The sequence below is a fragment of the Pinus tabuliformis genome, chromosome 4_1 (genome assembly GCF_031772625.1).
Source record: "Pinus tabuliformis cultivar Carrire ecotype Pingquan chromosome 4_1, CPIR1, whole genome shotgun sequence".
NCBI classification, from domain to species: domain Eukaryota; kingdom Viridiplantae; phylum Streptophyta; class Pinopsida; order Pinales; family Pinaceae; genus Pinus; species Pinus tabuliformis.
Genome location: NC_142303.1, coordinates 644015616 through 644043505, shown reverse-complemented (window position 1 = coordinate 644043505; position 27890 = coordinate 644015616). Strand labels below are relative to the sequence as shown.

The 27890-nt window shown below is 38.8% G+C and overlaps 1 pseudogene; it reads right to left on the bottom strand.

Annotated features, from left to right (window-relative positions):
- The window catches only part of LOC149177696 (glutamine--fructose-6-phosphate aminotransferase [isomerizing] 1-like), a 105074-nt pseudogene extending 77616 nt beyond the window's left edge, over window positions 1–27458 (bottom strand).
- Between the last annotated feature and the right edge of the window lie 432 nt (window positions 27459–27890).

The following is a 27890-nucleotide window of genomic DNA, read 5'->3' as shown; positions in this document are numbered from 1 at the left end:
TGTTTCTGCCTTTGTCGCCAGTGTGCCATGCTTTGACCTGAGTTGACCGCGCATGTAGGAGGATCGATCCGGCTGTAGGATAGGTGTTTGTCCATGCTTGGACATTCTACTTTTCATCCATGCCTTTCGTTCTCGCCCAGCTGTTGTGCCACATGTCAAACAATGAGCTAATTACAGGATGTTGGAACTTCCTGTAACCATTTCACCAAAAACTTCTAATTCTTCAACATAAAATTCCTAAATCAATTCCAATGCATTTTAATAACTATAAGACTATTAATAATTAATTTTCAAGGATTCTAAGGGATATATGATGAAAAGGAATGGGTAAATGATATGTTTTAAGGAGGAAAAAGAGGTCTTGGGATGATACCAACAGTTCCTTTGACTCGGCCCTAAGGTTAGACAGGTCGTTGATCAGTGTCGCTGTAGACCTGTCATCACCGAACTTAGTCAAGAATTGTTCTTGGAAGATATCCCAACTAGTGATAGATCCAGACGGTAATGAGAAATACCATGATTCGGCTGCTCCTTGCAGAGTATAAGGGAAAAGTCAAACGACAGCATCTTCGTTGGTAACTCCATTGAGATTTATGGATAACATAAAGTTATTTATATGTTCTTCCGCTAGCATGCCTGCTTCAGGATTAAACTTAGGCAACCATTTTTCAGGATGGGTCGGTATCTGACTCAAGGGCACATGCATTAAGACTGCCCCTGGGTTATTCCATGGAGATTGGACCATCGTTGAACTACTAACAGAGGAAAGTGTAGAAGATGATCCCTGCGATTGAGAAGATGAGGATATTACGACTCCAAATGATTGAGAAAAAGGTGTGGAAGTTCCTGTGGACTGGTGGACAATAATCTGAAGTGGAGGAGTGGATGGTTGACTTCGCGGTGGAGAGGTGGAGATGGATGATGATGATGAAAGAGTCTCGCTATCGAAACCTTTAGGCGATTTCCTTGCTCTCTTTCTTGTAGGCAGAGATAACTCGGTTAGCTGAACACCAAACTTTTTGCTCTTTAATCTGGTAAGAGGATGAGCAGGGTTATATTGCGAAGTCACGCTGCCTTGAGATTTATCAGATCTTTGAGGTGATATAGAAAATCACTAAAGTTTATGGATCAAAGATTCAACTTCAGGAGGTTCAATAGTAGATTGTTCTGAAATGTCAGGGTTTGTAGCAGTGGTTGTTGTTCTTTCGACTTCTGGCTCTAGATTTAAAGATTCTAAGTGCGATGGAGAAGTCAGGGGAGATGGTGAGGGCGATTTACTCTCAGAATGGTATTTAGATTTAGACTTACTTTCCATTCACAGTTCGGGGCCCTCCTTCTGGCGCCAAATATGTTGAAGCTCCGAAAATGGGGTCTGTTGGTCAGGTAAATCCCCTCTGCGGACAGAGGCAATCCCACTAGCCTATAACAGAACTAGCCACAATCAAACCATGCTGCTACGCAAGTTCCTAGTTATGCATCAAAGGTGAATTAAGAAGACCAACCTGGAGTCCAACGCTATGATTGAAGCAGAGTTGATATCCCCGCCCCCTCACTCCAACAGATCATAAACGAACACCTGCACATGCAAAGGAAGAGACAGATACCAACATAAAAGCTACCAAGGCACAACTATATTTCAGTCAGAAAGGAAATAAATCAACACATCACCATGATAGACAATGAGATTGGAACTATAATAGCAGTCGCTCATCAATTAATAATAAACAGGAAAAGTTACAACCATTGTTCTGACGTCGACCCTTCTCCTGGCTGGGCGAGTAACTATATGTGTCTTGCAATGCATCTCCTCTCCGGCAGCATAACCTCTCTAGCACTCACTAGCATTCCTCCAAGAACTCAAGAACTCAACATCTAACACTCCATGACTAACGATTATCACTACTATCACTAGCTTGTCCAATGCATAATGACAAGCTTATATAGATGAAGAAGGGAGGAGGATACGATGAACCGGGACACCTTTGGTGGATTAGCATTATCCCCAAAAGCCATTAAAGATGGAGATAGGATAGAGCTCGACATAACGCTGATTTTTTATCCTCAGAAAAGCTCCATGTAATGAAGGAAACAACAGTCGGACGTGCGTTAAGGCAAAAAGCATGACTAAACTTGGTTGGCGCGACTGTTGCTCTAAGACAGAGTGCCAATGGTCGCGCCCTCTTTTGAGGATCTCCATGATTGGCGCGGGTAAGATACTGTGGACTCGCGCCAATGGAAAAAGAGCACTTTTCAGGGATAATCTGCAGAAGGTGTCTTCAGGGAACATGGAGTACATACTCAGGGGAACATAATGTAAGTGTTTTTAGACTTTGTCACTTCTTATAACTCCCGGGATGAGTTCTCCAAGGTACGACAAGAGGAGTAACAGGGATGGTGACAAATTACTGTGTAACAGATGCCCCCTAAAGCATGAAGTCCGAGAGGTGGAGAGGGGTGAAATGCTTTACAAGAACACACATAAGAACACATATAGTTACTGCCGCCGAGGATCTGTATTAAGAGACATGACTGATAGTTCAATTACATGATGTACGTGGTATGGTCGCAGCCATCCATAAGAGAGTACATAAATAATCTGGATCCATAGTATGGACGCAGCCATCTGGTTAGGATCAATGAATTGACTCAGGTATGGTCGCAGCCATCCAGTGAATGAGTCAAGTATCAAGAATCACGCCTGGATTACAACAGACACAATCCAGGGTCTTGCGCTCCATCCCGCCCCGAACAAGAGTACAAGTTCAAGCATGTGAATATATGAGCTGAAGTCGAACATGCATGAACATCGTCTGATTACCAGTCAATAGTGGAAACTGTTAACAGACGCGAGAGGTACCACCAATAATGACAATGGCCCTCAAGGTACTATAGGTACAATCTACGGCGCGTGAATCAATGATCTGAAGTCGAACACCTGTAGAATCATTCGATCGGAGGCCAATGATGAAAACCTCACGTCGAACACGAAGAACCTGCCATTGAGGCATGCAGGCTCCAAGGCACCGGAAAGGAGTCTCTAGATCAACTTCCTGGATAATGAGTTGAAGTCGACAGGGAGTGACCTTGATCGAAGGTGGGCCATAATGTTTCCCACATCATCGACACGAGACAGAGAGATAATGTTGTGAATCAAGATTGTGCGAACTATCAGAGGGAGGTTGTTTCTTTGCAGAGGTCAACTTCTCTTGAACATATCGGCGGCACATTAACGGAATTGGCAGTATTTGACATCAATGTATCAAAGGTCATGATGACGAGGCAATGAGTGGGTGAGAGGTCAAATAGGGTACCCAAGTCCATGGAAGCAAGTGAAAGATATGAGATGAAATATCCCCACCCCGAACACGAAAACAAAAAGTGCCATGTTCAAGAGCGACATACTGCCGTTATGGTAATAATTATGGTTCAAAAATTTTCTTTTCCCCCCGCCATTTCTGGCGAGTACCCCAATTATTTTTAACAAGCTTGATGGGGATAGCATATGCTTGTGTTGTGACACAATCCGATGTCATTAAGTTTTAACGAGTCTGACAAAGGAAGAACTCGGCGTCTTTTCATGTTTAGAGAGTTTGAAAAGACAGCAGAAAAGGAAACTCCAGGGATGTCCTTTTTCGTAAAGTTGTGTCTCTCGGGCCCGAAAAAGTATAAAATAATACCCAAAAGAACCGCCTGATCATTACGATCGAGGAGTACTTTTCATAATTAGTGATTTCAACCTGAAAAAGTAAAAAAGCGGTCAAAACCACGTCGTTTCGTAACCATTAACGAGTTTGAAACGACAAAAACCCGGTAATCTTTTTATGTTTTAACGGTCGACAAAAAGAACTTAAAACGACCGCCCCTTATTAACATTTAACGAGTCAAGAGGAGCGACTCGGCAATCTTTTCCTCTTTAAATGGTCAGAAAAGAGTTGAAAGCGGACCTCCATTTTTATTCTCTTTAACAAGTCAAAAAGGAAAAATACTCGGCAATCTTTTCATATTTTACGAGTCAGAAAAGAGCGTAAAGGCGACTCGTCCTGAAGGAACAAGTGGTATAAAGGATAGCAACTGGTTCCGGTAATAGTGGAACTTACTCGAAACATGTAAAGGTTAAGAGGCTGGCTAATAAAACCACTCATCGCTGCGGTTCCTCAGGAAAGGAGAAACAACCAAGTGAAAGCATATGATCGGCCAAAAAGATGGTGGCGATGGAATGAAACAACCAAGGCTCATCTAGCAGAATTTAGCGGATAAAAGGCAATCACGGGATGTAAATGGGTTCATTTTTACACAAGCTTGAACCATGGAGAACTTTGCTTGTAAAAAAAATTTTTTTGTTGCATGCCCCCAGCATGATCATACAAATCGAGGTACATGCCCCCCAAGCTTCATGGCATTCACGGAGTGGATGGTATGAAGGTTTACTTGGAAAGACTCGATTTTGAAGGAGGATGCATGCCCCCCGGGCTTCAGTCACGCACCCGGGTGAGCTGCCGTCATCAGAATGACGGGGTGGGTGCTGGGGTATTTCCTGTGGAAATAAGACCATTTAGGAATGGTAGATGACTATATGTGAAGTGCGAACCGGGGAAGGAAAGTTGGTCTACGACTTTGATCGTTCTTCCTTCATGCGGAAAACACATCACTCTGAAGAGTGAGGACACAATAGCACGTATGCGATAAATATAGTCTCGTCCAAGGAGTAAATTGTAATCTAACAGACCTTGGACTACCATGACACCCATTTGAATAGTCTTCCCTTCTAATGTAATAGGTACATTGGGAAGAATTCCTAAAGGTCGAGTGGTTTCTCGATGGAAACCTGTAAGGTTTCTCATCTCAGGCAGAAGCAGTGGGGAACCAAGTGCTTCCCAAGCTGTTGAAGAAAGGATACTCACAGGAGATCCCTCATCAATAATTGTACCGGCCATAACCATGCGGTAGACTTGGACTATAATGAGAAATGGTATGGAGGCTGGTAACCGAGGATTAACTAGTTGATCCCAATTGAAGGAAACAACTAGGTTGCTTGGAGGTGGGACTGGATAGATAGCCGGATATGATTCTGATGGACTTTCTTCCTGGTGCGAAGGAATGAGAGGGATGCTAACTTGATCATCTACGTTAATAAATAGAATTTGGGCGGTGGGATCTTCATTCTTTGCAGTGATAACATCATCTGAGGAGGTAACTTCTGAAGGCAAAACCGGGTCACTTGTAATCTGGACCGTTTGACTTTTGTCTGGTTTGGATTCAGGTGTAAGATCATCTAAAGCTGGAATTTCTGAAAGCAAAACCGGGTCACTTGTAATTTGGACCTTTCGAAAGACCGGGTCAACTGTAATCTGGAACTGTGGACTTTCGTTTGGTTTGGACTCAAATGGTTCATCTTTGATGATAGAGTGGTGTGTAGATGATGAATGTAAATCAACACTCGTTCCGACCAGGGACTGGTCTGGAACAGGCGGAGCACAGGTAGGTTCAGGAAGAGAGGTCTGGACCAAAGAGGAATCATGTTTGATCACTTGGTTAGTGGAGAGATGATCTGCAGCTGCAAAGAGACGCTGATATCCAGCGGGTAGTTTGGGTAAGGGAGCTGACAGACTTGCCAAAAGACGGGAGGCTTCATCCATAAGTGGACAAAGGCGAAGGAGATGATTACCTTCACAAAGTCGACAAGGGAAACGAACCTTCCCTTTTCTCTTACCAACTGACAAGGTATCGTCGATTGACGACGACAAGGAGCGAGTTGGGTCACGGGACCATATATCGAGGATCCAGGGAATACCAGGACAATCAGAAAGAAAGTGGTCCCCCTTGCATAATCGACAAGGAGACTTAGCCTTCCGCGGAGGAGCAGAAGGGGATTCCACTTCAGATATTTTCGTGGTAGATGCGACCTTTCCCTTAGGAGACTTCTTCTTATTGGTCTTCTTCTTCTTTTTCTTAGCCACCTGGTTAGTGAAATCCACGATTTCACCAGGCGAAATAGAAGATGAGGACGCAGCAATGGGCGAAGAAGGGAAGGGGTCCACCTTAGAATCAACATGGTGTTGTTCGGGTGGAGGAGGTGGTGGCGAAATAGGAGTCACCACACTTGAGACCATCGAGTTTGAAAACAACCACACGGGTAAACCAATGGTCAACCCAGGCAAAGACAATGTTGCGATATACTGAACACCGACATTTCCAACAGAAGGAAATGGACGAGGGTTCCCATCAGGAGGAACACCTTGGCCGATGGGCGCCGGGAAGGCTACCATTGAACGAGAAATAATCCTACTCAAGCTAACGCAAACAAAATCTAATTGGGTAATGTTATCGTGGCTAGTAAATTTTAAGACACTGAACTTAACCTTTTCATTTTTTAAGAGTCGAGAAAAGGATAAAAGATGACTCTAGTCTCCTTCGAATATTTAATGAGCACGAAGTGACAAGACGCTCACAGGCACCTTTTCGTTTAGGGAGTCCGAAAAGGATCAAAAGTGACTGCTCTGGAATTCTAGGTAGAAGGTGTGCCAAACTTTTTGGAAAACCACAGAATACTTTTTAGGGTACTGGTGGTCAATCTTCGTGAATGCTGTGTTCACTGCATTGCAAATCGTAGGGTGGTTGACACGGCTTCCTATGGATAAAGGCTTTATTCCTATAGGGGTCTCCCAATATATACTCGACGGTACGTGGGAGCACAGTCCGTATTGGCACCTATCGTTTCACCGTGGAGGAATCACCCAACCACTCGACGATAAACTACCAGGTTTAAAGACGCCGGAACACGTCTCTAACCTAGACCTCTAGAGTATTTGCGTTATGTTCCAATGCGTTGTTATGTTCATTGAGTTCATTTTAAAGTTTATCTTCGATTATGTTTCAGTTTTTTGGTCCTACCGTATGTGATATCTCAAAAACTTCTTAAATGCAAACTATATGCCAAAATTAAATCATTTGATTCGATGAATTCTATCTACAGGAGGGTTGAGATTTTTACACAAACGAAGTGATCACTCAACAAATAACAAAGATCCTAATGCAGCTAATAACAAGAAATGAAATTTTTTCTGTTTCTTTTTAATAGCAACAAATAACAATAAATGCTAACTAATACGATGCAAAAGATTTTTTTTGTTTTTCTTTCCTTTAAGATGGCATGATGCATGTAAACAAATTTTAAGAGATATGCACAATCCAAGTTCACTCAATGAAATAGAACCAATTCTGAAACACCAAAATGAACCATGCAAGCAAGGAAAAACACAAAACACTTTCACTGAACCATGTAATCTAAGTTCGAATGAAATCAAGTGAAATCCAAAGAGGCTAGAAGTGAAGCACTCAGAGTATAGAAGATCAAGCTTTAACAAATCACTGGATAAGTGCAGAACACAACCAACAAGCTGACTGGATAATCAAGAGACCGAAACTTCCCACAGAAGGCTAGACATGCAAAGTCACTAGATGTCCTAGGGCTGAGTCGAAAATCAATAGAAATGAGCAAACAGCTGAGGGATAAAGGCTAAGACCAGTCAAGCAGAGGTTCAACACAGTTCCAGAGGCTGAAAGAGATATAAAAAGAGATTGAAAGAGCTTTCCACCCATGCACAGGCAAAATTTACAGAGTTGGCGCGACTGTCAGCCTGCAACTTGCGCTACCACAGGATTGGCGCGAGTTGCTTTTGAGCAACATGCGCCAACTGGCGCGACTGTCAGAGAAATAACCGCGCCAATTAAGCTTGCCAACTAGAAAAATAAATGATACGACCTCAGGTCGGGTTGACAGTGCTCAGATGGGTCAAACAGTAAAGAATAAACTCAAAACTGACTCAGGAAGCTCATTCACTCAAGCAAGCAGAAGAAAATTAACATGCAAGACAAAAATCAACTAGCTCCTCCCCAGCGGAGTCGCCAAATTGTTGGTCAGGTAAATCCCCTCTGCGGACAGAGGCGATCCCACTAGCCTATAACAGAACTAGCCACAATCAAACCACGCTGCTACGCAAGTTCCTAGTTATGCATCAAAGGTGAATTAAGAAGACCAACCTGGAGTCCAACGCTATGATTGAAGCAGAGTTGATATCCCCGCCCCCTCGCTCCAACAGATCATAAACGAACACCTGCACATGCAAAGGAAGAGACAAATACCAACATAAAAGCTACCAAGGCACAACTATATTTCAGTCAGAAAGGAAATAAATCAACACATCACCATGATAGACAATGAGATTGGAACTATAATAGCAGTCGCTCATCAATTAATAATAAACAAGAAAAGTTACAACCATTGTTCTGACGTCGACCCTTCTCCTGGCTGGGCGAGTAACTATATGTGTGTTGCAATGCATCTCCTCTCCGGCAGCATAACCTCTCTAGAACTCACTAGCATTCCTCCAAGAACTCAAGAACTCAACATCTAACACTCCATGACTAACGATTATCACTACTATCACTAGCTTGTCCAATGCATAATGACAAGCTTATATAGATGAAGAAGGGAGGAGGATACGATGAACCGGGACACCTTTGGTGGATTAGCATTATCTCCAAAAGCCATTAAAGATGGAGATAGGATAGAGCTCGACATAAAGCTGATTTTTTATCCTCAGAAAAGCTCCATGTAATGAAGGAAACAACAGTCGGACGTGCGTTAAGGCAAAAAGCATGACTAAACTTGGTTGGCACGACTGTTGCTCTAAGACAGAGCGCCAATGGTCGCGCCCTCTTTTGAGGATCTCCATGATTGGCGCGGGTAAGATACTGTGGACTCGCGCCAATGGAAAAAGAGCACTTTTCAGGGATAATCTGCAGAAGGTGTCTTCAGGGAACATGGAGTACATACTCAGGGGAACATAATGTAAGCGTTTTTAGACTTTGTCACTTCTTATAACTCCCGGGATGAGTCCTCCAAGGTACGACAAGAGGAGTAACAGGGATGGTGACAAATTACTGTGTAACAGGGTTTACGACAAGGGGGATACCCACTCTGTCCAGACCTTGGTTAGCAGCTCTTTTTCCGTTTGGTATAGTGGGTCCAACTGGGGATATGGGACTAGTTTCCCAATTTATGTGTGTGTGTGTTGAGATTTGATATTTCCTTTCTAAAAGTTCCCAAGTGAAATGCTTTTACTTTAACTCTAATCTAATAACATGCAATTGTATTCTAATAAACTTAAATAACTAATTCTACACTAACCCGAGGTGTAATCTTTCCATTATGCGATCTAAAATGATTTCAAATAACAATTGGTAATAAAGATCATTCAACTGTTATAAGAAGAGAATTCAATAGAGATAAACCACTTCGTATAAAAAGTTAGACGAAACAGTTGTGAAAAACATATCACATAATAAGCTACTCATACATTAAGCATAAATAAATAGCTATCACCGTACAGAAGTGCCAAATGATAACTCAAGCATTCACGCATCAATATATAAACAACTGAATATAAATATCACTTTAACACAAAGGCAGAAAGAGTTAAGAGATAGAAGTACCATTTATAACTAGTTCTACTCATGAGCTTCAAGCGATAATGATTTATCTCTTCTTAATCCAACATCCACTAAGAGTACAGAAGTGCAACATCAGTAGTAGATATTAAATGCAGATATCAATAAATCATGTTCCATTCATTCATCAAAACCTCCTCGGAGGGTGCAAAAGTGCATGTTCTGAGGACAAGTTTTTGACAAATTTCAAGACCCTTCTCTAAATGCATGAGAAGGGTTTAAATACTACTAACTAAATCTAAAAATAACTTATTACAAAAATGTAGGATACGGTTTAAATGACCGTCCTCATTTCAGGCAAAAATAAAGCAAAATTAATACTAACATTGAATCTAAAATTAAAACTAACAACTAACTATTTCTGTATCTGTTCCTTGAAATCACAAGCGTTCAGCATTTGTTTGAGAAGAGTCGGCTGGCCGACTTCCGACTTTAACTGTCCTGCGAAAACAACATCAGCAAGAGCTGGCGCCATCTTCTCGGCAGAATTGATGATACATTTGAGAGTCATGCACTGGTTGTGTGGTTTTATCAAATGTGCCCAGTAAGAATCCCAATTCAACTTAGTTAATCTTTTGATCGATTCTGCGTTTTCTTGAGCTTTCTGTCTCCAGTCTGTTTGCAGTTGTTGTGCATAAATACATACCATTTTGAAGATATTTAGGAAAAAATACCACTGGTTTTAGCATTCAAGTTTTACTTTTTTACCTCTAGCGTTGCTTTCTTACAAATTTTTTGGCTTACAGGTGACTTGAGAAATTAGAGTCTTTCCCTTTCAAGAGGTTTTGCCCATCGGAAACTACCTCCGTTTCTTGATCCGGACTTCCCTGATGCGATTTTTTGCCTCTTGCGCGCTTTTTGTTAGCGGATATAAAGCTTAAATTTTGTAAAAATAATGATTCCATAAGTTGCTGACACTGAGTCTTAAATTGTTTGTTTGTGATGTCAACGCTGTCCAGTACCCATTTAACCATGTTCGTGTATGGAAGAATTTTGGGCCTCGCCGCTATCCGATGTAAGAATGAGCAAGCTAGCTCTGCAATAGACGCCTCAGAAGACCTATGTGAGCCTGCAGTAGTTGTAACCTCCATCATTTTGGGATTCTCTTCCTCAAGTAGACTATACATGCCTTCCCAAGTAATAATACCAGCGTCTCTGTTACAGGCGGTGTCTGTATACAAGGGTGCATTTCTTGATCTTCAGAACTCGGAGCTTTGCCTTTCTTTCCCATAGTATCCCGAACACTGCTTTGTATAATTCTCTGTTTTTTGTTCTTGCGGTTTACAAATAAGGTGAGAATCATGATAAGTAAAAGGTGACGGGAAAGCTTTAAATGCCGAAGACATATAAAATATACCACCTTACGTGAAATGGCTCTTCGATAAGCACGAAACCCTATTTCATTAATGATTGGCAACTAACTCATTAATTAGCATTAAAGTGCATAACCAGGTCTCGATTTATGGAAAATACTTTTTTGAACAATGAGCCCGAAAGATTTGCGATGAAGTGATTTTGCGATTTGCTTCGCAATATCGCAGATCACAACATCGCAATATCGCTCTATCGCTTTATCGTAATATCGCTTTATCGCTCGATCGCAATATCGCAACATTGCAATATCGCTAGAGCGTAGCATATGACAATCATCTGTTAATGTGTTTTCTGCGAAATGCGATTTGCGATATGCGCCATCGCATATTGGCAGTTTGAGGTTTTTCAGCATAAGTGATATTTGATGCATGCGATGCGATGAAGTTTCGCATTGCGATCTCGCAACCTTAGAATTGTGTTTGTAAGGAGGTATCCATTATCCTTTTTGCAATGCGATATTTCTTAAGGAGTGATTTTATCCTACCTTATCATAAAACTTAAGCTTTTTTAGATTTTTCAAGGGTATTCTCCTAAGTTTATGATGGTAAATTTTATTGAAAAAAAGGAAATTCAAGCACTAATTGATTTTTTAAATTTTTGACTAAGGGTCCCCACTTATTTAGTATTAGTAATAACACTAAATAAGAAGGGGGTTGTTGCTGGCCACAACACCTTCTTAGTTTACTTCCCGCAATCTTCTTTCTTTCATTAAATGCTTATGACAGGATAAATATATATTGATTGTTTCTTTATTCCTGCACTCTGTTAAGATAAAAAACATTCACTTTTTATGTGTGCAATTTGATTTAGCAGTGTAATAGCACTTGCAATAATCAAGCACTCATTTTAAGAATTAAATGCTAAATGTAGGAAGCTTTGATCCGGTGCAAGAACTAGTTTCTTGCCACGGGATCTGAGTGCTTTTAACTTGGAAAAGTTCAAGCCCTTGCAGGAAGTAAAAAGAATTTAGTAAAGACACTATTTATACCTTCTGCATAAATCTCTGTTCCTACACTAGTGTACGCAGACTGCGATAGTACAGGACAGATTAGTGCAAGAAGGAAATCTCTAAAGGAGCAGGTTTAAGGACCCATCTGATGAGACTGCTAAGTGTCTCTACTAAAGAAAAACACACACTCAATAGTTAAACAATAATTAGCTAGAGTGGTTTCCCTTTATCTTTAATTCCCTCTTGCAAATGCATTCTTCCTTGTTCCAGTCTTAGATTATTTTGATGGTTCAAGTTGCCATTTTTTCTTTTTAATTTGATTCTGCAATCTTTCCTTTAAAGAATGTAGGGATTTATATTAGGAAGATTCATACCATCTCTGGCATTGCCTGTGCTTCGTCTCTAAGTTTACGAATCCCCCGGGTTGACAAAGTAAGTGTTGAGGAGTTTTCTTAAGTGTAATTCCTGCACCCAAAAATGAACACTTCAATTCCACATTGAAAAGCATAAACAAAACTTCCTTCAACATGACATAATGAGAAAAGTAAACCTGAGCTGAACCCTTGAAGTAACAGCTGTTGTAGTAGACCTCTGAATGTGAGAAAACCCTTACAAGGCATTCTTTGTGCTCAAACACCTTCCAGAACCATTTCAAAAACCGGATTGATCCATACACCCTTTGTCTTCAACCTGTAAAAAGACTCTGTAGATGTGCTCAAATCAACAATTAGAGGTCACCATTGGATCCAGAATATCCAAAAACACTTACGTAGACTCTTCTTGAGCTCCAAAAAACTGAAAACTCCAAAAGATATGGCTCTCCAAGCTCTCCATGACTTTTACTGTTAATTGTCCTACAAATCGGACCAACAGTCTAATTGTCCTACAAATCCACCTTATTTTTCACTAAAGAGGCGACAAATCCACCCTCCACTGGTGCAATTTGTTAGACAATTAAATTGTCTAATGACCCTTATGGTGGAAAAAATATGGCCACATGGGGCCATGCAGTTGGGGGTTGGGGCTAACTGCTTACCCCTGTCGGCTTAGCCCCCCAACCGTCGGGCTGCGGTTCTAACAGTTTATAGAACCCGGCGCTGGCCCCCAATTTTTTGTACATGTCACTTGGCACCTTTCCCGCTCGTCCATGGTTCTGTAGCTCTTCATACGCCTTGGGGTCAGGCCATACTGACATCCCCTCCACATTAGCGTCATTTCCTTCATTTCCGGTCCTGTGGGCGCGTAGTGACAAGGGGCCAAGGGCTTAGCCCCGGCCCCAACCCCCAAACTTGAATTTTAGAAAGTTTAAATAGAAATTCGCCACTATGGTTAACAAGAACCACCAACATCGCAATGGTAGAGCACTGCAATGTTTGTCATGAGGTCACCGATTCAAACCTGGTTGAGGCTAGCCCGACCATAAAAAAAAATTGTTCTCCCAGGGTGCCACGTGGCACCTAATCATTGGTACACCAAAAAAAGACATCAACCAATCAGATTTCACCAACATGCACCAATCAAATGAGGCCACTTGTCAATTTGTCATTGGCCCGAGGGTGCATAGTCAATCTATTGAGTCAACTGTAAGATCACCCAATGAACAAACCTGCTAAAATTTTAGTTGTCAGGCCAAACAGTTAGCACACGATAACTTGAGCATATGGTTTCGGATTGAAGTGAAATGAACGTCGTTGGATTCAGAATGAAGAGCACTTCGATTTGACGTCAGTTTCAAGACTTTCTAGACATTTTCATTTTTGAGCTAAAATTTGATCACATGATCATCGGTTCACCCAATTTGGGCTACGTCCACGGAGAAACAGCCAATCCTTTTTTATACTATCCAATAAAATGAAGAGATACAACCTATAGCATATCTATTGTAATTTCCTCTTTAATCTCACACAACCTCCTCTCTCGCTCTCTCTTGCTCAAAATAATCATACGCAGTCGCAATACAATTCCCTCATATAAACCGAGGGTTGCCTTCTAAGGAAAAAAAAACCCTAAATTAACATAACTTCTACCGTCAGATCATCGCATAATGAACGGACCGGATTGATTATGAAATTACAATATTTTACAAGGCAAATTTTCCTTTATTTTTAGCTTCGAGGGTGCTACCCCCAAACCCTCGCCGGGGGGGCGGGGGGGTTCATAAAATTCATCGCCACCCCCCATGGACCCCCGACAGAGATTAAACGGGTGTCGTTGGTGCCCCGTTAGGAATAGGTATCCAACACGACTAAAAAAAACCTATGAGCAATCAGGAAGATAATCAAGCTCCACACCCAACAACAATAAGAAGAGATCAGTATCAAAGATGACGAGCAACCCAAGATAATGGCACTAGAATCAAAGATTCAAAGGCTCATGGGTGAAAATAAATATCAAAAGATGTTGCTACAAATGTTTGATGAAAAGGAGTGTGTATACAAAGAATAAATTTCAGATTTGAAAACTTCGCTGGAAGATGGAATGAAGATTGAAATTGGAATGAGGAAGAAATACAATGAGTTGGAGGATGAGTATCAAAAATTGAAAGCTGAAGCAAAATTTGCAAGAGAAGAATTAGAGAGGTTCAAAACTAGTGCTCAAGCATCTACAAGCAAATCAGAAATTGTTGGAGAAGCTAGTAGCAGTGAGGAAAAGGTAAATCAACAGCCATGCAAAAAGCAGAAGAACAAGCATAGAAGGCCAAAGAAGAAGAATAGAATTGGAAGATGTTATAATTGTGGAATACGTGGACATATAGTAGTAATTTGCAATAATGAAAAGATCAAACCCTCTCATCAAAAGGAGAAACCAAAGGAGAAGCAACTGCAAGCATGCATGCGAAGAATATCTCCATCTGCCAAGTATAATAGTACATTTTATGGTTATTGTTTCTCATGCAATTATTTTGGCCATAAGGCTATTGACTACAGGGCACATGTAAGGAATAAAAATCAAATCAACAAAAGATATCAAGCTATTCCTAAGTTCCTTGGTCACATAAGATGTTTTTTTTGTGACAATATTGGCCATAAGGCCAAGGATTTCAAGTTGTCCATATGTTACAGGAGATCCAATCAAAAAGAGAATAATATGCAAAGCCAATCACATAAGAAGAGGAAGGATCAGCAGATAAAAGTTTGGGGGAGAAAAGAGAAACAGGGAACTCCCATCAAAATTGAGGCTTGCATGGTCTCAGGGGGGAGCATATGGTTGCATCATAAGTTGCATGTAGATTCTTGGATGTGCATCCATATCAGAAAGTGTGAATGAAGACAAATATGCATTTTTAGAGATGCATGTGTTCAGGGGGATTTCATGAGGTTTGAAGTGCATTTTCATTTTTGATCTATTTATATTCCAAGTCTGGTTTTAGTTGGATCGTCCATGTACATCTATTACTAATGATTTTTGGAGCAACTGCATGTTGAGGTGTTTATGATGTTCTTGGAGGTATGGCATCTGCATTGCAATGCCAAGCGGAGTATTGTTTCTTCCTAATAGAGTCGTAGATGGTTGGCATTGTTTTCGTATATAGGAGCATGCAATGCATATGCTTGGGATTCATTTGAGTTAGTTTTTTTATGTTGCTTCAGTTTAGAATAGTTGATGTGTTGGAATACAATCGCTTATGTTTTCTATTATAGATGTATCATGTCATTGCTTATATATTTTTGGATGGATGAGACATCAGGTGGATGGTTCTTATTGTTCATGATGTTTTGATGCATGCTGATGATGATATATTGTGCATTTATGGAGAGGATGAATTATGCGTTGCTCACAATACTTTATTGTTGGATCTTATGTTGTTGTTGTCGATTTATAGTGATGATTTTTTGCTTGTGCCTTATTAATGATATGTTATCCGCCTATGTTGAGGAGATGATGAGTTTATGTTGCTAATATGTATTAGATGGTTGAATCATATGTTGCTTTTGCATGGAGAAAGAGTATGATGTTGCTTATGATGTGTTGGATATTCATATGTTTCAATCATGTTGATTTATATTGTTGATTATATATGGAGGTAATGTTGTTGCTCATGATGTTTTGGCAGGATGGATGTTGTTGCTTTTTTTTTCTCTCATGGGGAGAGAGAATGTGTCGATGGCTTGATATTGAGGAAATGATATATTATGTTGATGGTTGATGAGCCTCATGATGATGAGGATATGTATATTTTGTTGCTCTATGACATATTGTTATGTTGTTGCTATCAGTTGATTTTTTTGTTGATGCACATGTGGAGCATGGTGGTGGTTGCTAGTGGTTATCATGATTTTGCTACAGAATCTTCATTTTTGGGATAATGATGGCTAAGGTGTTAAGTGGCCATGCACTAGCATATGGTTTGGCTATTTCTTCTCTTGTTGTTGCTACACATTGAGAGAGTATATCATTTCTCATTGATGCCATGTACTCATGTTATATTATTGTATTGGGCATGCATACATGAGAGCACACTTATGTGTAGATTTAAAATCCATGTACCTTTGTTGTTTTATCTTGTTGGAACATTGCTCATAGAGAGACCCATGGTGTCTAGTATGTCTTATCATTAGCTATGTGTGTGTCAATGGAATTCCTATTCGTGTATCATTTTGTATATCATTGATGTAGCCCCAATACATTAGGTGCATGATGTAAACTTCGGTCCATAGAAGTCTTGATTGTTGATAAGAGAGTTTATAGAGGATTCATATGTCAGTCCTATGTATTTTTCAAAGCCATGTATTTTCTCCATGAAGCATTGTATATGTATTGTAATTCATTGTATATCTTGTCCTAAGTTAGTTGGAATCATGGTTCATGAGGAGTAGTCTCTTGCACTTGGCAAGGAGGCGTATTGCAGTGAAGAGGATGTGTTGCTTCAATAGCAAAGAGGGTGTGATTACAACTTCATTACATGCTTAGGGGGAGAATGTTCATTTTTCAGAGATTGCATGGCATTGGCTAGAGATTTTCTAGCAGCAAAGTTTCTTGTTTCACATGCTTATCTTGCAGGAGATACTTCTTGGTTTACATATGCATGGAGTTAAGTATGACATGGGGATCACTTCTCTCATCCGACACATTATTAGAATTTCATTCAATGTTGGTATGGCCCTTTGCCATTGATGTCAAAGGCGGAGAGAATTTGGATGGATAGAGATCAGATTCAGAGTTGCATCTTTAGTTTTGGAGAGTGTATGGAGATCAACCTCAGATGTTGGATTGAGGTTGACATAAATGCCAAAGGGGGAGCTTGTTGGAATTGCAGTGTTGCCATTGATGTCAACAAGGTCATGGTGCTACTTCTCATATTCTTATGTCAATCCGATGATGATGTGTGATGATTGTTTGGTTGTTGCAATGTTCAGTTGGTTGATTTGTTGGTTGGCATTGATGTCAACTTGGTTGTGGCATGACTTAGTGGAGGTGATTTGGGGCTGAGTAGAGATGGTTGCAAGGCATGGTATGATGGCTTATCATATGTTGAATATGTTGATGTTGCAGGTGGTTGGATTGTTGCTACAAGTGTTTCATATGCTTCTACATGTGTTGGAAGCATTGGAGAAGTAGCTATATGTGTTGGAGGTGCCTCTACCGGTGTTGGAGGCAGTTGGATGATTTGATGTTGTTTTTGCAAGTGTTGGAGATGTTGTTACAGGTAGTAGAGATGTTTCTATAGGTGCTAGAGTTGTTTGGACAAGTTGTTATTGATGCTTGAGGAGTTGGAGATGTTGGTCTCTTTGATGTCCTTTTCTGAGCTTTATGCATGTTTTCATGGTGTCAAAGTATGTGTCAAGGTGTGTCATGATGTCCCTAGCTTACTCCCAGAGATCATCTCCAAGTGGTGGCTTAAACAAATGTAAAAATTGAGTTTCAAGGGATATACCCAAGAATATATGCAGATTTCCTTCGCAAGAGTCGTGTATACCCAAGAATATATGCAGATTTCCTTCGCAAGAGTCGTGTATACATCCTAGAAGTGTTTTTCTCCACATTCCTCGCGCATCTCAAATTAATTTATGGTTTTTTCTAGCTTGTCTTGTTCGAAATTTTTCATGTAAAGGTCAAGGAGATTCTAGAAAGTGATTAACATTGAAAATATCTTTTATGAAGTGGAGTGAGTGGCTTGATCAAGTCAATGAGATGAATCTGAATCAAATCAAGCATATGAACAGAGTTTGTGGAGCTCAATAGTTCTTAGTAATTATTGAGTTGAACACCTCAGTTCATCCATATATCTGAGGAATCTCAATGATAGTATGGTTGATTCTCTTGATGTGTTGAGTGTGTGAGAGATTAGAGGATTGTGTGCAAGCCGTGTGAGGAATGTTTGATGCATATTTTCTGAAGCAGTTTGCAGGTGTTGTAGCAGTTAGTTGAATCATGTTTCAACCAACATTTTGAGCAGAGAGTGAGGAGATGAAGTAGAGATTGATTGTATATCTTCCGGGTGTTTGGTAGTAGCTTGTGTATTCACTAGTTTGCTCATTGTGTGCAGCAGTTATTTGTGAGCAGATTTATTATTGCAGAGGGGCTTTTGCTGAAGTACTCTACAAATTATCTTATGCAGTGTTGATGAGACTGTGATGCAGATTTAGTTTTTGATTGTGTGCTTTGATGATACGTTGTTGTAGTGCTCATGTTGAGAAATTATTGGTTCCAGTATTAAAATGTATGAAACGAGAACCACATAAAGGAGAGGAGTTAGAGGACTCCGATGAAATCAATATAACTGAGTAGTTTTCTCAATCCAATGGTGGTTGGACAGTTCGGAAGAAATTGGTCAAAGCTCGTTGGTCATGGTGGCTTCCTGCAAATAGGAGTCTAAAGAGTTGATTGTTAGTTTAGGATTATCTGGTCGACGATTGTTGTTCATGGTGGCCTTCAACAGATGGTAGTTCGTAGATTTGCATGAGAAAGAGTCTCCATTTGATAGTAGCCAACTAAATCTTTATGTAAATAAATTGCTTTACATAATAGAATATTTTAGCAGGCAATTGCAGCGGGTGGTTTTTTTCCCTAGAGAGGGTTTTCAACCAGAAATATTTGTGTCTATTATGTTGATTAATTTCATGGTTACATGTTTATATTTGATGCTCTAATTTATGTTTTTGTATTTCATTTTATACATGATTAAAGAATAATCATTTGGAGAAAAAATTGTAAGTGCCTTTACTATTGATTTAACCCCATCCCCTCTCAGTAGTGATCTCAATTCCAACAACCAGCACCTCAACTCAAAAGAGGATGCACTAGCAAACATAGGGAGCTAACTTAGAACAAGGGATCTTGGCTCAAGATTATATAAGTGGTGTGTATAAACCATTACCATGAAAATCCCAAGCATAAATCAGAGTGTTGGTGCTTTGAATATTTTAAGTAGAAATAAAGGTGGAATTATTTGGGTGTCGGTCTTATGGCCTCATGTTCAGCCACATTCATGTATTTCGAATCCCCAATCCCTTTCCTCAACATTTCGATGGCAATTGCATTTTGACGGGATTTGAGTCCATGCATCCACCTTGCTAACCCACGTGCTCTCATGCAAGGCCAAGGGAAAATGGACACCAGTTCAAATCTTCAAAAAATGTGGGAGTATGCAAAGGAATGTTACACCTAATTCTGAGGAGACGCAAGCATGCTCGAGGTACAAAATTCAACTAATGGAGGTGGGAGAAATTTGCAATGAATTTAAACCTCAAATTGAATGTATCGGTCTAAGACTATAAAAGGTAGTTAATTGCATTGAAGATGGCGATAAAATTGATGAATTGGTGGGGGCAAACATTTTTTTTTATAAGAATGGTCGATCATCATCATTTCAACAACAGTTCAAGTTTGGTTCATAAACGTTTATGCAGGAAAGGAGGTCTATGGCATTGGAATCGAAGTGGAAAGGTCATCTACCTTTGAGAAGGAATATTCCATATGGCACCTAGACTACCTCACGGTGACAATGGAATACATATTGACTTTGTTAACCAGGTATGGGGAATGGGAGCCATCGAGGTTCAAGTGCAATTAGTGCTCTTAAATCATAAAATTGGCCTGTTGTAGACTAAGGTAGACATGCTACAAAGAAAAATGAAATTTTGGAGCTCTGTTTGATCAAACTGGAATCATTTGAAGTAGGAGAGGAAGAGGGTAGGATCGTCGATTTGGAGGCACCTCAGGTCGTGATTGCAGAGCTGCCGCAGGGGGATGATGAGGTTGCAAAGGGAGTCCAAGAATCTGCTCCTTCACAGCCTAGGCAACATGACAAGGAAAAGAAAGAGTTAAACCATGAATATAGTTTAAACTATGCAGTCTAGTTTGTTTCTTGTGTTAATTCATATATTGCAAGTATATAGTAACTTTAGGAGTTTTTTGGAGGATTTATATGCAATGTTAACTTAGAAGTGCAATATGTAGACAATGTAGGAAGAAAGCAAGACTTTTTTGGACTCTTTTGATCTTAGTAGATGGAGATCATGTTGTAGATGTAAAAGGTTCTAGCCTTGAAACCAAATTGAAATTTATAGGAAAAAAATTAACCATTTTGTTTAAAATATATATATATATATATATATATATATAATAATTTAAAATAAAATTATAATCTAGTAATTTTATATAATTTTTTTAATCTTAATAATGTAAGATATATTATGAGATAAGTGTGTTGATGTTTATTATAAATTGATGCATATGAGTGTTTCCCAACACTAACAACATATTTAAGACTTGTGACAATGTATGACTTGTATATAGTTTAAAATTCAAAAAGGCAAAAAAAAAATGGCTACTCCATGTGTTTAAAAGTTGAATAAAGTAGATTTGTTAGTAACCATACACTTAGTTATTAGTGACAAGGGTTTCTCCTATTGAAGCAATTGTTATGGTGCGAGTCATAAGGTATTTAAAAAAATTGAGCACATGGAAGAGGGCAGATGGTCTAAGGTTGTCTTTAATGACATATTGTGCAAAAGAAAAAAGACTTGGATGCCGCAAAATAATAAATGGTTTAGTAAATGGGGTATTTACTTGAACGCATCTCCCATAAACAGTAAAGAGATAAAAGCTTTTGTTATGAATAAGTTCCACAAGTGTACTTGGGATAAGGAGCTAGGTAGAAAGAAAAAGTATTATATTGGAGTGTTTAATCCCACTCATAATCATCAACAAAAAGCGTACATAGAGGCCAATATTTCTTGGAGTGCCAAAATTCTTATTGCTCAGTTAAGGACTAATTCTCAACAACTTCGTTGTGAATCAGGGCATTGGAAAAAGCCAAAAGAAGTGTGGGAGGAAAGAGAATGTATTTTTTTTTTTATTCTAGAAAAGTGGAAACAGAAAAGCATTTCATTTTAGAATGTGACGCCTTCAAAGACAACAGGGAAAGTTATGCAGATATTCTGGCAACTAGCTCTTGGGATAATTTATTTAGCGAGGGGTTTTTCGAGAAGCTGGGAGCATTTATTATGAGGCTTCACAAGAAAAGGGCCGAATACATCAACCAGATGAAGAAGCAATCTATCCCATAGGCTATTTTTAGCCTCGTGGACATTAAAACAATTTTCTTTCTTTCTTAAAGTTTTCAATTTTTTTTTTAAATTAATGAATTGATAAATAAAATTTGTATCATATTAGTTTCATCTGTCACATTTGAAAGTACAATCGAACTAAATAAGGTGTTTTTTAATATGTTTAAGTAAAGCTAGCCTAGATCCATTTTAACTCCAAATCTACCAAGCATGAGAGGGATCAAATCTCTTTCCACTCTAAAAGAGATTTGATCCATCTCGATGCTTGGCAGATCTAGGATTAATATGTATCTAGGGTAGTTTAATTATTAATTATAATTATAATTATTAATTGTGTGTTTTTTATTTTATTTTTATTTTATTTTATTTTATTTTGACTAAGTCAAAATGTTAAACAAAATGCATAAAAAAAATTATAAAATTTAGTGAGATAAACATTACCTCAATCATATCTTTTATATATATATATATATATATATATATATATATATATAATTAAAAATGTAGTATCTATCTATTTATAATTACAAAGTGGTTCAAAATTTGTAAATCAAATTTAAAATTATCAAATTTATAAATCCATTACATGTTATGTGAATTGAAATTTATATACAAGATTCAAAAGTTTCACATTCATGAATATAACCATAAAAAAAATGATATATTATAAATTTATAAATTTATCTTTATTTTATAGGTTGGTCAATCTTGAGGAGGTACTTTCTGTACTTAAGTCCTTCATGAAAGATAAATGCCCAGGACCTGATGGTTGGACGGTTGAGTTTTCATACATTTCTTTGATATGATTGGGCCAGATCTAGTTAGCATGGTTGAAGAATCTAGAAGGCAGGGGCACATCCTGGGGGCTATCAACTCTACTTTCATCGCCCTTATTCTAAAAAGCAATGAACTGACTTCTTTTGCTAATTATAGGCCCATCTCCCTCTACAATTTGATATACAAGATTATATCAAAGATCATCGCAAATAGGATCAAACACACCATGTCCACACATATCTCTCCGGAACAATTTGGTTTCTTGCAGGATAGATTAATTCATGATGCAGTGGCCACGACACAAGAATGCATGCACTCAATCCACACAAGGAAAATGGAAGCAATATTCATGAAGATTGACTTACAAAAATCATATGATAGTGTAGATTGGGCATTCCTGTGCATTATACTTCATAAGATTGGATTGGAGAATAGAAATATTGAGTGGATTATGGTGTGTGTCACCTCTGTCAACTATGTTGTAATCATCAATGGATACCCCACCAATTTTTTTGGAGCAGGAAGGGGTCTCTGACAGGGATGTTCACTGTCTCCCTTACTATTCATTCTTATTATGGATGGACTCAGCCACAAAATCAGACATGCATGCTTGGAGGATGGTTTTTGTGGCTTGGCAGTTGGCCGAGATATCAAAGTCACTCATAGTTTCTTTGTGGACAACATTTTGGTATTCAAAATGATATTGAGAAGGTATTGGGATACCTTATACAACATTTTCTACATATTCGGCAACACCTCTGGACTAGTGATCAACAAAGGGAAATCCATTCTATTATTCGAGGTAGGAAAGATGGAGGATATTGAATACATTAAAAACCTGTTTGGTGTTGAGGCAGTGCACATTAGTAATGGTCTAAAATACCTGGGATACAACATCAAGCCTAATAATTATAAGGTAAATGACTGGTGGTGGGTTGTTGACAGGTTCCAGAAGAAAATTTTGGGATGGGAACACCGATTATTAACACTAGGTGGTAGAGTCACTCTCACACAATTAGTTCTACAGTAGCTGGTGGTATATTGGGCACATTTATATTGCCTCCCTGCAAATATAATCCAGAAGATAAATGCTATTATGGCTCGATTTATATGGGCTGGCTCAGGGAAAACTTTTAAATATCATCTCACCAAATTGGATAATATCACTATTCCTAAGAAGCTGGGTGGATGGGGATTACTAAACATTAAATTTTTCGGTTGGGCTTTGTTGGTCAAATCCCTTTGGTGCACAATATTTGGGAATTGTTTATGGGTTGACATCATTAGATCAAAATATCTAAGGGGGATTCAGGCTGGACAGTGGATGCGAGATGGGCTCATTGGGAGAAAACAGGGATCTACCATATGGATTAGCTTCAACAAAGTAAAGTGTTGGCTTATAAGAAGACATTGTTGGACTTTTGGGTCAGGGGAAGAAATCATTTTGGGTAGGGACTGAATTTTGGGATCTGAAATTGAAAAGCATTATAATGCCACCCCGATCCACAGCCTCAACAGGAGGGGTATTTTCTACCTGGCCCAGACCATTAAAACATGACAGGGTATCACTCCAATATGGATGTAGGTTGAGGAAATGGGGCTAATAGGCACAAATGTGGAAAGCTGGGAGGGCATAACCAATGAGCTATGTAGTGTTGGTGTATACAAGAATAGAGAGGGTGTTGAAAATAACAACAAGAAATGTTAAAAATAGAATCCAAAAATTCCAATTTAATTTGTCCTTGAATTAAATTATGAATTAAAATTGTCATTCTTTTCTCATAGCAACTTTTAATAGTTAACTAAATTAAGTTGACTTAGTTAACTTAGGAATTTCAAGTTAGGAGTCTATCTGAAGTCATGTAAATGTGATCCCTAAGTTTTAGGGGGCCAAGATGAGTTTATTTATGAGTTGTAATTAGATAACTCAATTTGCGGAGTTATGGTCAGTTAAATTAGTTCTAACTATTTGTGGAACTAATAGAGGATTAGCAGTCAGTTGATGCGCTGGTGCATCCACAAGCGTTACTCTAGTTATCTGAAAATTCCCTCATCAGAAACTCATGCATGTTAGTTCAGAGAAAGACTCGGTTGAGACTAGAGTGCAATCATAGCGTACTATCAGTTGTATGATTTACTAAGTTGTAAATATCATGCATGAAATTAGAGAAGGACCTAATTTTGGATTGCGTGGTGATGGATGAGGAATTTCCCTTTAAATATAGGCTAATTCTCTCAGGAATTGTGCAAAGAATTAGAAGCTTGGAGGCTTGGAAATTTGGCTAAGTATTGGCCAAAGGAAGTCATCAGGCGGAGGATAGGAAATACTTGTGCAGGTTAAGCTCAAGGTTGAGTAGATCATAGTGTATTCATCCAAATTCTATGACCAAGGGCGCAAGGAATCAGGGGTTTGGAGAGCAGTAGAAGAGGATAGAGATTGGATTGAGCTTACTTGTGAGTAGGGAGATTGATCATACTGAGTGTTGGGATTGTTATTGTGAGAGCAAGCATTGTATTATCATCTTGGATTTCTGATTTAATGCAATACAGATAGTAGAGGGTTTTCAACTAAGGCTTTCCCCGGATACTTATTGTGTTATGATGTGCCATTGATTTATCTTCTTCTTGTTCATATTGTTTTTGTCGATCTATTGGCTTCCGTTGGTTGAAAGTAGAAGTATATTTTTGTCATGTGCTTTAGTAAATTGCATGATCTTGTGAATCTACAGGAAATTCTACAGAGGGGGGCCAAGTTGGGTGGGATGGGAAGATACATAAAGGTGTTATTTATGTTCCTAATACATATTCTTACATTTGTTGCACCACACACAATATACAGAACACATCATGGTTTGCTACATTCTGGAGAGCACATGTACCATATAAAATGATCCTATTCACCTGGTTGACTTGGAGAAACAAAAATCTAACTTGGGAAAATTTGAAAAAGAGAGGCATCCATGGATTGGGCAGATGTGTTTTCTGCAATATACAAGAGGACAATGCATACATGTTTCTACACTGCCCTTGGGAAATTCAGGTATGGAATACGATCCTGGATATCTTTTCTTTCAAATATGATGTACAGGCCATGATAGAAGCTTGTTTAATATGGTGGAGCAGGAGATCACGAGATTTAAGGGTTGTTCCAATTGTTATCTTTTGGGAATTATGGAGAGCTGGGAACTCCATCATTTTCAAAGGTCATGATTTAAATGTGAGCAATATTATCAACAACATCATTTCTTGGGTGGGACCATTATTGACTACTACTTTTCCTCAAGTGACTACTTTACAACATAAAGCCGCACCAAATATATCTTTCCCTGTAGGCTTCTTTAATGGTGCAACATAGGATAGGAGATGTGGGTGTGGAGCTTGGATTCACATGGACTACAACCAAAGCTACAACCATGGATCGGGCAGATGTGTTTTCTGCAATATACAAGAGGAGGACAATGCACACATGTTTCTACACTGCCCTTGGGCAATTCAGGTATGGAATAGGATCATGGATATCTTTTCTTTCAAATATGACGTACAGGCCATGATAGAAGCTTGTTTAATATGGTGGAGAAGGAGATCACGAGATTTAAGGGTTGTTCCAATTGTTATCTTTTGGGAATTATGGAGAGTCGGGAACTCCATCATTTTCGAAGGTCATGATTTAAATGTGAGCAAGATTATCAACAACATCATTTCTTGGGTGGGGCCATTATTGACTACTGCTTTTGCTCAGGGGACTACTTTACAACATAAAGTCGCACCAAATATATCTTTCCCTGCATGTTTCTTTGATGGTGCAGCACAGGATAGGAGATGTGGGTGTGGAGCTTGAATTCACATGGACTACAACCAAATCAATAGTCATGAAGATTGACTTACAAAAATCATATGAAAAAGAGAGGCATCCATGGATAGGGCAGATCTGTTTTCTGCAATATACAGGAGGAGGACAATGCACACATGTTGGATCCATGACAGCACCTATTTAAACTTTATCATTTTTTTCTAGTTTTCTTAGAACAAGGACTTTCTTTTTTGGTTGCTACTGCTATTTTGAATGTTTACTGATTTACTTCTCCATATTAGACTCGGTATATGTACAAGTCTTATTGATTGACACCTTTTTGCTATTTTTTGGAAGTGCCCAGAGGGGCCCTCACTGTTTGCACTTATTATGACTGGGTCAAATGACCACATCTGGTTGTTTTTTCTGCTCACTATCTCTCTTATATGCAAGTTGCAATGATAGACACACATACAATATGTACTGGTTTTTTTTGCTATCTAACAGAAACCATCGTTTTTTCTTACTAATAGATATATATATATATATATATATATATATATATATATATATATATATATATATATATATATATATATATATATATATATAATTGCAATTAATTGTTAATCAAACTCATTTGACTTCAATTAGTTTGTAAATTTTTTAAAACAATTTATAAAGTTTATTAAAAAATTATATAAAAAATCTAAAAAAAAAATTATAATGAGCAAATGCCCTCATAATTAATTATCATTATGTCAACGCTCTTCCATGTTGAAACCATAATCAATGCTTAAGTATTTTTAATTTTTTCATCCATTAAAATATATTTCCTCAGAATTAGCTAGAGGACATTGGCAGACGGATTGATGAGAAAGTGTACAACATCAAATGACATCACGGTTGGGATGTCACTGCATCAGGGGAGTGGTCCAAAAGAATTTTGTTTTAAAACATAAGGAGATTAGGACGATAATGAAAATATACGTGTAAAGAACTGTTGTGCCCTCAAACATTCTAGATTAATGTCCCAGACTCTAGAATAATTTAATTATAGTTTATTTAATTTATAAAAATTTTGTTAACTCAATTATATTGTCAAGATATACAATCACGAATTTTCCAATGAACTCCTTCAACATCTTGTTCATTAGGCGCATGAAAGTGCTAGGGGCATTACTCAACCCAAATGGCATCACCAGCGATTCATATAGACCTTCATTGGTCCAAGAAGGATGTTATCGGTTGTTAGCCCCTAGTTGCGTGTAAACGCATTGAAAGTTGTTTTCCATTCATCCCCTTCCTCTATGGTTTTTGGAGAAAGAATACTTATCTCATCCAATATCTCCAGCCTTAGGCCATTCACAAACCTTGCTGTTTTTTCTGGGGTGTCTTCAACGTAACCTGCTCTCAGATTCACCCGATAAAATTCTTCAGTATATTCTTTCATAGTCATTCCTCTCTGTTTCAAATTCTGCACCTGTCGATATAGAGCAATCTGGTAATCTTTGGGCAAAAACTTACCCTTTATTTTGGCGACCATTCTAGTCCACTTCTTAATGGGTAGCTTATTTAATCTTCTCCTCTCTGCTTGAACACTGTCCCACCATAAGGTTGCATGTCATTTCAACTTGGTGGCAGTGAATTTAACTTTTCTATCTTTGCTAATCTCCTCACATTCAAAGTATTTGTCTAACTCACTGATCCAGTCCAACAGCACTTCTGTGGACAAACTACCATCATAGTTTGAAATCTCAGGCTTTGGCTTACTACTAGCCAATAAAACTGACCTTAACAATCTGATTTCAGGTCCTTCCTCATCTGATCCATCTGTCGTAACTACAGCTTCTTCATCACTGTCATCCCCCCATTCCGGATCCCTTCTCCTTCCTGCTTCTACTGCTGCCAAACGGGCATTTAGGATCCTAATCTCTTCTCTTAATCCTTCATCTACTACTCTTTGAATAGCTCTACC